General features: G+C 41.0%; 2 long non-coding RNA genes across 2 annotated transcripts; one reads left to right on the plus strand and one right to left on the minus strand.

Annotated features, from left to right (window-relative positions):
* The first annotated feature begins 591 nt into the window (after positions 1-591).
* On the plus strand, positions 592-3,262 carry LOC113008952 (uncharacterized). The gene is made up of 3 exons (XR_003270098.2): positions 592-1,069; positions 2,840-2,884; positions 3,067-3,262. It is a non-coding gene; the product is annotated as an uncharacterized LOC113008952 (long non-coding RNA).
* Positions 3,263-4,993: 1,731 nt separating this feature from the next.
* LOC113008949 (uncharacterized) lies at positions 4,994-8,322 on the minus strand. Its single transcript, XR_013902608.1, has 2 exons — positions 7,974-8,322; positions 4,994-5,210 (listed from the first exon to the last, which is right to left on the minus strand). It is a non-coding gene; the product is annotated as an uncharacterized LOC113008949 (long non-coding RNA).
* Positions 8,323-11,232: the final 2,910 nt, after the last annotated feature.

Consider the following 11,232-nt stretch of genomic DNA (forward strand, 5'->3'; position numbering starts at 1 on the left):
CTGCACTTTTCGGTCTAAATGCAAATCCATCCCCTTGAATTTGTCCAAGAGTAGATCCAACAAACGTTTTTGGTGAGAATGAGGGCACTTTAAAAGTTTACCAAGCTTTGAAAGCACAGCCTGAATTAATGTCTCTAACCACCTTTCAAAGTCTAAGGTGTTTTCAGGTGGCTCACAGTCTACAGAAGATCTGTGATTCTGTATCTTTTTATATGACTCCGTTTGACTTATGTTTGTTAACGGTGGGATGCTGGCTTCATGTTCAACACAGGATTTCTGCTGCTGGGGATCTGGAATTGGATTGTTTTCTGCTTTTGCAGCACTGTGTTGGTCAGCATTTTGACAGCGTTCTTCTGTGTTAGCTGTTTCTTGGCTGTTAGCATCTATATTCTGTGCTGTATCAAACTCCTGCTCAGCAGAATCGTCCAAAAATTTCACAGGTGACAAAAACGTTTTGCCAGTGGTGGTGTGGACAGAACAGTTGTGATGTACAGGGGAGTTCTGGGAAGACCTCAGTGGTGATACTGCTCCTGACTGTTCACACAGGTCCATTACGTCCTCTACAAAACCTGCAAGCCGCTTAGTGGTGGAGCAATCCGGATAGCCTGAGGTAAGCTCTTCCCACTGCTTGTACGAAAAATCACTGAACAAGTTATTCAAGAGGGATACTAAAGCATGTACTGTAGAATTATCCCGATTGGTCTGAACTGTTTCATCATTTGTCATTGTGTTACAGTTTGAGCTTGCCATTTCACTTTTTTGTTTTTTATGCCTAAAATGTTGTTTTGTGTTAAACTCCGTGTTTGAACGTTTAAAGCGCTGCTGTCCCGCTGTATGAATGCGTTTCAACTGAACAGCCAGGTCTATATATAAGGTCGGTTTCTTTGTAACGTCACCAGTCAAAGGACTGGCCCGGCTCGTCATAACGAAAGGGGGCGGGACAAATCTGTTGCTTAGCAACTGAAAAAAAGGCACACCGCGCTGAATGCTACATCCGTCCTGCGACGGTACACCGCCTCCGCACCACCGTTTAAACATGAAGTGTGGATGTTAGAAGATCCCAAATATGGTGAGCTACTGGAAAATTACTCACGTTTTTGTTCTTGAGAGTGAGCGATAATAAGCGACATTTTATTGAGAAATTACAGTAGTCTGTCTGTTTCTCTTCATAGCTCTTTTCAAAACACGGTTACCTTTGGTTTGTTTGGCTCGCAGCTTAAAACGTAGTTTCAGTGTTTTTTCGCCTTCTGTGATTAATTCTGGTTTGCCTGCTTTATATGGAGCTCAAACCAAGGCAAAATTGAAGTATCAGTATTTAAATGTAAATAGACTCAAACTAGGAGTGGATCAAAGGGGGTCCTTTCAGGTGCCAAATCTCCACTGCTAACATTTTATGCATGTTTAGCTTAATTGTAGAAAAGGTGCTTGTAATAATGTTTGGGTGAATAGGTGAATGAGGCATGTTGTATAAAGCGCTTTTTAATGCACGAGCAAAATACAAAAACCCTATATAAAAAGCAGTCAGTTTACCATTTATGTATTTGTTCCATTGAACGCTTCTGTGAAAATCAATTTGATACTTGTTCAAATAAAAAATTTGAATCGATTAGTTGTTTTCTCAACATTTATTAATCGACTATATGCAGAAAACTGTGACACTGTGGAACCCTTATTTTAAAGACCTCGTAGTTTGATAGTTTGCTCCCTGACCGTGGTTCTGCCAGAGGGTGCTTCCTGTTAAAAGTGAGTTGTTCCTTCCCACTGTATTGAGGTTTTTTCTTTTTAATTGTAGACTTTCTACCTTACAATCTATACCACCTCGAGGAGAATGTTGTTGTGATTCAGCTCTGCATAAATACAATTAAATCGAATTAAGTGGGTTCAGCTAATTTGTGAAATAAATGTGAGTGACACGGTAAGTAATAGCCTGCATGTAACTCATTGTAAGAAGAGCAATATCGCCCCCTCCTGGTTCAACTTTTTTTTCTTTGCAGTAATCTTTCCAATAATAATACATATGCACTAACCTCATGCTTGCTGTTAACAATAGCCTAAAGACATAAAATCAAGTTTAGTTTTTTCTTTAAGTTTATGTTTTTTATATGGTTGGCATTTATTTTGTTTCTTTTTAATAATTATATTGATTCTATTGATTGTTTGCCAAGCACTGAGGTCTCTGCTTAGACTGTGCTACTGGGATCACTGATTTAAAAATGAGGCAAAAGCACCAAAGTTGTGCTCAAAAACAGTACAGTGAGCTACAACCTGTTGCTGTAGTAATTCTAACACACTTATTGTTTTTAAATACATACATGTTTAGTTTTTTTAAACCTAATTATATAATTTTTTTTTTTTGCAAAAGTGTCACCTAAACACCCAAATATACGTAATTCAAAACTTACTTTAATTATTACCCATTTGGCTGGTAACATGGACCCAGTCTGATGGATAGTTACTGAACAGATAGTCTTTTCTTTAAAGGCTGCAGTCAAAGCAAATCATTGTAAAAACAAGACAAGTCAATAAAAAACAAGTAATAGCTATAATACTAAACTACAATAGAGAGAAAATCCAGTAAATATAATTATATTATGTAAAAAAATATACAAATATTTACCTCTAATTTAAAAAGACATTACAAGGGTACTAGTTTCATTTTAATCTAAACATAATCTAAATTGACACTAAATCAGTTTAAATATTACAGCTGAAGGTGATTTTAATAAATGTACTGCTGCTTGACTTTGTTTTACTACTGCAGTATAATTTATCATGTACAAAAGCTCCAAATGTTGTTTCTCTGACTTAATGTTCTGATGACGTTTGTGTTATTTTGCAGGAAATAGTCAGGACCCAGATGAACCTGTGCTGGAATTCAGTGTGGGTGAGTAATATGAGCATTTATGAAGGCTGTCCATGACCCGTAATTAAATTTAGCGTCATTAGTCTTATTTTGTCTCTCAGTGCAGGTATGTAATGTGACAAAACCTCTAATGATCTGATATGTTTGGGATGGATGGGCTGTGAATTATATAGTGAATTGTCTTATTTTGTCGCTCTGTGCAGGCTTTCTACTTACAGGGTGGTGGTTCTCAGAGGACAATTGCTACCCCTGTTGAAGTGAACAACGTGTGGAGTGCAACTGGCTTTGTGGCATAGCTGGCTCTGGCCTTGGACTGTGTGTTTTTACTTTGTACCTAAATGGGACACTGGACTTTTAACTATTATTCATTGTGTTTATAAATAAAATTTTAGAATTTTATTGACTGTCATCTTTTTGCCCACGGCGGAGACGGTTGGTCAGACCTAGAATCTCTTTATGTGTGTGTGTGTGTAACATCAGCAGGGTTTCGCATAAAAGAGTGTGAGCAGGTCAAAAGGTCAATTCATTTATTGTAGTTTTATGGCAGCACCTTCTAGTGGCCTTGAAGCAAACAGTCTCCTAACTAAGCCATGGCATCTCCGGTCTCTCCTACTTTTGTGTGCTGTGCTGGAGGAGCAGCATTGGATCTAGTGATACTGAGTAAGCTGATTAGGACCGGCCTGGAGAAATGTGGTTTGCATGAAGTATCAGGAGAAAAACAACCTTGTATTGTAAAATAATAATACACGAATAATAAATACTTTTCATGACATTCAGATTTCTGGACTCACGAGTTCATAGAACATTAATGTTACGAAACATTGAGATAAGTCTTAAAACTACATTGTATACTTATTATTTATTTACTTTAATCAGATTTGACTGGTATTTTTAAACATTAAGTTTTTGTTCCTTCAACTATTGTATTTAAGCTTATGACTCACTCACAGTATGTTTATATAACTGTCTAAAAAACAGTGAGGATGTGGCCGCAGTGGCTGAGAAGCAAGAAGTTTGCTTTTTCTTTTTTTTTTCTTTTTTTTAAATTGGGAAGCATAAATGAACATACCAGAAAACCCTGCACGAAGGAGCCATATTTGTTTTTTGTGTGTGCATAAGATGAAGCTTTAGTATTATTACACATATGATAATGGTGTTAGCATGCAACACACAAACTCAAGTGGTGTTGCCAAGATAGTTGCTGACTGGCAAGAAACTTCTAGAAGAAATCTGGTGACAGTCCAAAGCACAAATGAACATGTTTAATACTCGTGCAAGACCCTGTGGGAAGGTGCCAGATTGCTGTATTTTGTGTGAATCAGGAAAAGTGCACGGTGATGACTAAAGCTTATAAAACATCTCTCTCCTTATGTGTGCATATATGAGAAAGAAAATTCTGCCAAAGCAACTTTAGCTTCTTGCAAGCATCAGTACACAAAGGATGCTAACACAAAGCTAGCCAAGAACCAAGAGTGATTTTAAAGTTGAACGTATGCCGACCCCAGCAGCCAAAGGGAGCTCAGGGGAGAGCTTCTTGGGGTCCAGTGATGTGTCCTGAAGAGACGACATGAGCTCTCCCTCCTGTAGGCCCACCCCAGCAGTAGGTGCTGTCTGTCTCATTCCGAGTTAACTGCTACTCCTCTACATCTAAACGAGCCAGTTGAGGAGGTTCAGGCATCTGACAAGGGTGCCTCTTGAGCGCCTCCTGGGTGAGATGTTCCAGGCATGTCCCACCAGGACAGACAGGACACACCCAGGACATGTTGGGGAGATCACAGCACTCAGCAGAGAATGCCTCAGTGTCCCCCAAATAATGGAGGAGCTGGCTCGGGAGAGTAAGGTCTGGGTCTTCTCTGCTTATGCTACTGCCACCGAAACTAGACACCAGGTAAGCTCAGAAAAATGAACAACCTGTTTAAATAAAGGTTAATTTAAAAAAAATGTTTGTCATTAGCTAGTCTGTGTACATGTACTTCTTCTCCAGTGTTGAAAATGTTAAACTCACAACCTGCACATTTTCTGGTTGCATCATCAAATAAATACCCCCAAAAGTAGTCTGAGTACTTTTACACTGGTTTTATGCTGCGATATTTTCAAAGTCTTTCACTGAACACATTCAGTCACACATTGTTCATAATTTATTGGAAGTTTATTGTTTAATGTCCTGTCTAAATAACTTCAGTCACCATTTGTATTCATTAATGAATAACTGACTTCTAATATTAAAAGAAATAGAAACTGTTGTGCTGTTGTTCACGTAGAAGGGCCTGCTTCTGGATGTCCAGACTTTGTGCGTCAGTGGGAAGGTCAGGGTACAGGGTTCGAACCTCCTCATGAGATGTCGTATCTGCTGGATAAAAGCAAGCTACATCACATCAGGGATTGTCCTAGAGCTGCCCTACAGTAACAATCAACTGACTAATATATGAAATACTTGCAGTAGCACAATAATAAACACAAAGCAAAAAAATGTTTAGTGAAGATAAAAAAAACCCCCATCAAAGTTTTAGTTTGGATAAAGGGAGACAGAGCACCAATCTAAACAAGTCTAAACCATCTACAAAGTGATTATAGGAGGAAACAACCTTGACTTCCTTTACATAGCTTAGTACTGAGAATAAAAGAAAAGCATGATTAGAATTATTTGTGCTTCTTCTTCTTTCGGCTGCTCCCTTTAGAGGTCGCTACAGTGGATCATCCGCCTCCATCTCTCTATTTCTACCATCCTCCTCAGTCACACCAACCCCCTGCATGTCCACCTTCACTGCATCCACAAATCCAGCACCACAGTTACTCTCTTCGCACCTTATCATAGCCTTCACTCCTACCCTCTCTATGCCTCCCGTCTCCATCCTCTTCAGAGTTGCCTCGCTTCCTTCTCTAATTCAATTTTCATCCAAAGTACTCCTTCTCTCTTCTCAACACACATTCTTCACATTAGCACATTTCCATCTCTATACTTGGTTACTCTCTTCCAGGACAATTTATGTGCCTTGCCATTCATTAAAAATCATTTTCTCCTTAGTGTCCAGCCTAGGGTTGCCAACCGTCCCTTAAAATACGGAATCGTCCCGTATTTCGAAACAAAAGTACACGTCCCGTATTGAGCTAATAAGGGACGCACTTTGTCCCGTAATACAGTGAGAATCAAAAGTAGTCTATAAATGTTAATGGAATTAACGCTTTGTTGGAAAACATAATTCCCAGCCCCTCTCCTGCTTTGTGACCAATGAGCTGACAGCACACTTATGACAATTCGAGTATGACAATTCAGATTACCGCTCATCTCATTGGTCGAGGAAAGGTCGCTTACGGAGAAAATACCGGAAGACAACAGATGACCACAACAACAAGCATGGCCAACAGGGAAACAAACGCTGACACTGCGGTGCAAGTCTCGGACGACAGTACACCTAAAGCTGGGCAAACACTGTGCGATTTTTTCAGTCACGTTATTCAGCTCCTGCTCAAACTGCACGATTGACTCGCAGGGGTTAGACGTTGGTAGGTCACGATGCAGGTCTCACACTATACCGCCCGATGCTCTGATGCGACCTGAGTGCTCACACTGTGCCTCCATAAAATGAAGGTTATAACAGAAAATCTGTCGCTCTCCCTCTCTCTCTCTGTCTTTCACTCACACAGACACACACACCACCACCATCAACTTTGCTAAATTGCTAATGAAAAACATTGATCAGGCAGCTGTGATTGAGCAGCAATGTAAATCCAACTATTTTCACGGTTGTTGTGGTCGTGATCATTTTGTGAGGCCACATTGGAAAGCTCATCCGAGCCTTTTCGAAGTTCTACAAGTAGTGCCTCCATCGCTTGTGTCCAGATCACACGCTGCACTGATGTGCTGCTCAGTCTTTTTCACCGACGTTTACGTGTTTGCGCGTGAGCAGTGTGAGCGCCTGTGGTGACACCTTCACGAGCGATTGATGATCGGGAGCTGGTCGTGAGGTGTTAATTGCTTCTCGTTACCCCACGTATACTACACGATGCACGATGAAGGCCAAAATCGGGCCGATCACTCAAAAATCGGCTCAAAATGGGCCAAAAACCGCACAGTGTAAGCCCAGCGTTAGGGCAGCAATGTTTGTTCCCCTCAGAGAAAGGGAAGAATGGGAAAAGGAAAACACCTGGCTGGAAAAAGTTAATATGGGCATGTGCAATGAATATCAGCGCTATGTGGCCAGAAGTGTGATAATATAATTTATTTTGTGTAATAAACAACTGCAAGGATAGATGATTACAACAAATAGATGACTAATACATAAAAGTAATACATAGATGAATAATGATGATGAGTTAAGATGCGTAATCATGGGAACAAGCGGGTTTACAAACAGGAGCAGCTGATTAGCATTAGAAAAGCTGAAATAATACCTCAGCTGAAGCCAATTGTACTAAATGCACTAAATGTGCACTGTTACAAGAATATTTTTCTTTCTATTGTTTTCTATTATTTTAAGTTAAGCAGGACAGAGTTCTTTTAAAGAAAGATTTACTTATATTCTCAAAAGTTAAGCATGACAGGCTTCTGTTTAAGAAAGAGACCTGTTTTACTGTGTTAATGTTGTCATTTTGAGCTAAAAATAAATGGCTAAATGATCATTTGTTTGACATGAGTTCATATCACAAAGAATAGAATATGCATGTACTTAAATCAACTTCAAGTCAAATGGTTAAAAAAATAATTTCACACACAAAAAAAGAGCTAGAAAATTCACCACACTGGGAAGGGTGAAGACAACTGGGTCGCCCGGCCCTGGCCACGAGGTGTCCCTTATTTATTTTTCAGGGAGTTGGCAACCCTAGTCCAGCCTCACATACAACTCACTACAAGCCTTTTCCTGTGCCAGTGACACCTCTCTTTGCTGTGCACCTAGCCTTTTAGTACTCCTTCCTTCAGCTCCCTGACTATCCCACTCTTTCTTTGCCAGTCTCTTCCTTGAATACATTCCTGAATCTGTTATTATTTGTGCACTGAAAATTAAATCAAGAAAGATTTTGCTTTTACAGTCTCACTGCAGGTTGATACATTATAAGCACGCCTGTGGTTCACATAAGCATTAAAAGCTTGTATTACTCCCTGATGTTTTGCCTGTTAGCATGTGCAGCAGCTGGAGAAGGACTCCTAGCTGAAGACAGGACAGCTTCTCGATGTGCAGATTGGTCGTCTTCTACGCAGAAGCAAAGGAGAAAAACCCCAAATTAAACAGAACAACTACTTCTAATTACAAACAGACGTCTCTCTAAAACCGTGGCAGCAGTTCACCATGTCAAATGCTTTCTTGTCGTGCACAGTGACTATAACAATTAGCCCCACTGGCTGCACTGTCCTGCAGTGACATAAGTTAATTCAGCATTGCTATAAAACAATGAGGCTATTACGTTTGACCTGTACTTGCAGAATACATTCCAAAGCTTTTGTTCCCTAAAGCATTCGTCCTTCTTTGTGAGCAGTTTGTGTCAAAAGAAAAGCCCAGAAACAGGCACCAGTTCAAAGGCATTTCTCAGATGATTTGCTGTAAACTTGAATACAAGCACAGATGAATTGTCACGGGTGTGGAACGGACTCAGGCGCAGACTGAAGTAGCACAGTTCAACGACACTTTATTAATCACACTGGTGCACTATATACACGTGAAGGGGGGGGAAACACCAGGGTCCCGGGGATCGATAGGCTGGGGAGACACACTTCTTCGCACTCGCTCTGCTCCTCGTCCAAACAGTCTCCACACAAGCAGCTCAGCTCACTCTCCTGCTCACGGGGTCCAGGGGTCACAAAAGGGCTGATCCAGGTAAACCTGTTTACACAGACGAGGGTAAGTTGAAGGCAAACATGGGAACAGTAGAATCGCAAGGAAGCCAGGCAATACTAACGAGAGTTACTCAATATTCCAGCGACGAATAGCTCAGAGCCCCAGCCTTAAGAGCCAGAGAACTGCAATTCACTCGATCAGCTGCAGGTGCGTGGGCCAAGGGCAGGAGCCCAATCAGAGCTCCGCCCAGGCAGACAGGTAGGAGAGACAGAGCGAGGGAGAAACAACAAACAGTTGTGGCCACACTGGGCTGGCCGGGGAGGCACAGGGACCATGACACACGGGATGCTCACAGTGAAAGAAAGCTGGCCTGCACTCCAACCCAAGGAAAGTTTATTCAAACAAGGCTGTAATATGAATGAGCACTGTTTTATGCAGTTCTTCTATCACCAGCATGTTCACCTCCATAGATGTCGATGTTGATACGGTTAATTTTCTGACCGCTCTCTAACATTTTTCTGTTAACATTCCTTGGAAAAGCTTGAAGTTAATCTTGCATGGAATACAGTAGTAAAAATCTGAGTGCTGGTGTACTCGCACAAGTAAGTGTGCGCCTCTATTTATACCCATCAACCTCTCTATTCACACACATCATTTTTCATTTGAGATTCTTCTGTAGGCCTATGTGCTTTTCCTTATTTGTTTGTCTTGGCCAGTTTGTGTAACCAGGAGCATTTCTGCATACCTAACACAGGTTTTGGGGTTGAGAGAACTTTCCAGAGGTTTTTCATGACATTAAGACCAATGTTTTTCCTGCACATTAAACTCTTAGGTGGCCCTCCAGATAGTTTTTTTTTTTTTTACTGACCAGCTTAAGGGGAAAAATACGTTTCTGGAGGGAATCACGATTTAGTTCATCTTTGTATTGCAGTGTGTTCTAATAGCATTACCCTTCATGAATTGGTTTAGATGGCGAGGCACTTTTTGCTCGCTGTAATCATTCCTCTCATTCATAACAGTAATCAAGAGCTGTTTGTTTTGACTGTTTGAAAACAGGCACGAAACACTGGGAACCAGTCATTTTAAATAAATGGTTTTCAGAGTTTTTATCGTTATTTTGTTATCGTTTTTATCGTTAACTCTGTTTTCCTGGGTCTTTCACGTGTGTTATGAATAAATCTTGTTTTTTTCCGGTACCGGTACTAGTTTTATTTTGTTGTATTTATCTGTGACACCTTAAAGGCCGGTCCATGAAAATATTGTCGGGCATAAACCGGTCCGTGGCGCAAAAAAGGTTGGGGACCGCTGTTTTAATGTATATAGAAGAGACTGAAGTTTATATGTTATGGAATTATTTATAGGACTTGTTCCAAATCTTCATATGTCTATGATGTGCTATATCAGCCCATTCTCACTCCCGAGGTGTAACATGTCGACGTTTTGTCACGTCCCGCAGCGTTCCTGAGGAACGCGAAAGGAGACCTTCGGCGTTCTTATGGTACGCGGCGGGCTATGGCTGGAATCCAGTGCAATGACGCTCCCGCGGTAATAGACGTTCCAGCCCTGTATTCCAGCCCTAAACCTAACCTTATCCCTAGCCCTGACCATAACCTTATTCCTGACCTTAACCAGGACTTTAATGATGTTAAATAGCGTGTTTCTAAGCGATTTGAAGAAAAAGATGATTCTTCTTTTTTTCGAAGACCGCAACGCAGGTGATATTGCCTCATGAGCTCATACACATAAATCTGAGGGGGAAACCCTCTGGCATCATACAGCCATGATGAAAAGAGAAATTAGGTGTCACAACAGTGGCAACCACAAAATAACTTGTGAAACCAGGCTCTGAATATGTGTGTCTGAAAACACGGAGTTTGTTTTACCGCGTTTCTTTTTCACACAGCAGCATGTTTTATTTAATATCTGGCTCTGAGGTAGTACAGTAAGTGTTGTTTGATTTATGTCATCGTTCTTGGGCTGTGTAGTACAATTTTCTTGATTTTCTTCATTCATGGTCTTGTTCGTACATACATATATACATATACACACATACACATACATATATATATGTATATGTATATGTGTGTGTGTGTGTGTGTATCAGGTATAATAAATTGGCTTTGGCTTCAACAGGGCAAAAAAGCAAAAACCTGCACTTTGCAGTTGTTTTTACTGCACTACAAACATCTTTAAGTACATTTAAAAAGAACAAAGAAAATACATACATTTCATAATCTGTAAAGAATGCATGCAAAGGGCATTTTTCTTCTAGTCACCTCCACATGATCACCATCTGTCTCTTCTTTCTCTCTCTCGTATTCTTTTATCCTACCTACACTGCCTACCAGGACCTCACTTCATCCGCCTCGACGCTCCCATGAACAACATAACCACCTCCGTGGGCCAGACGGCCGAGCTTTTGTGTCGTGTCTCCGGAAACCCACCACCCACTGTGCGCTGGCTTAAGAACGACGCTCCTGTGGTACAGGAGCCGCGGCGGGTCTCCTACAGGTCCATGCTGTTTGGATCACGCCTCCGCATCCTGGACACTACTGACACGGGATACTTCCAGTGTGTGGCCACCAACATCCAGGGCTC

The sequence above is a fragment of the Astatotilapia calliptera genome, chromosome 17, assembly GCF_964374335.1.
Source record: "Astatotilapia calliptera chromosome 17, fAstCal68.1, whole genome shotgun sequence".
NCBI lineage: Eukaryota > Metazoa > Chordata > Actinopteri > Cichliformes > Cichlidae > Astatotilapia > Astatotilapia calliptera.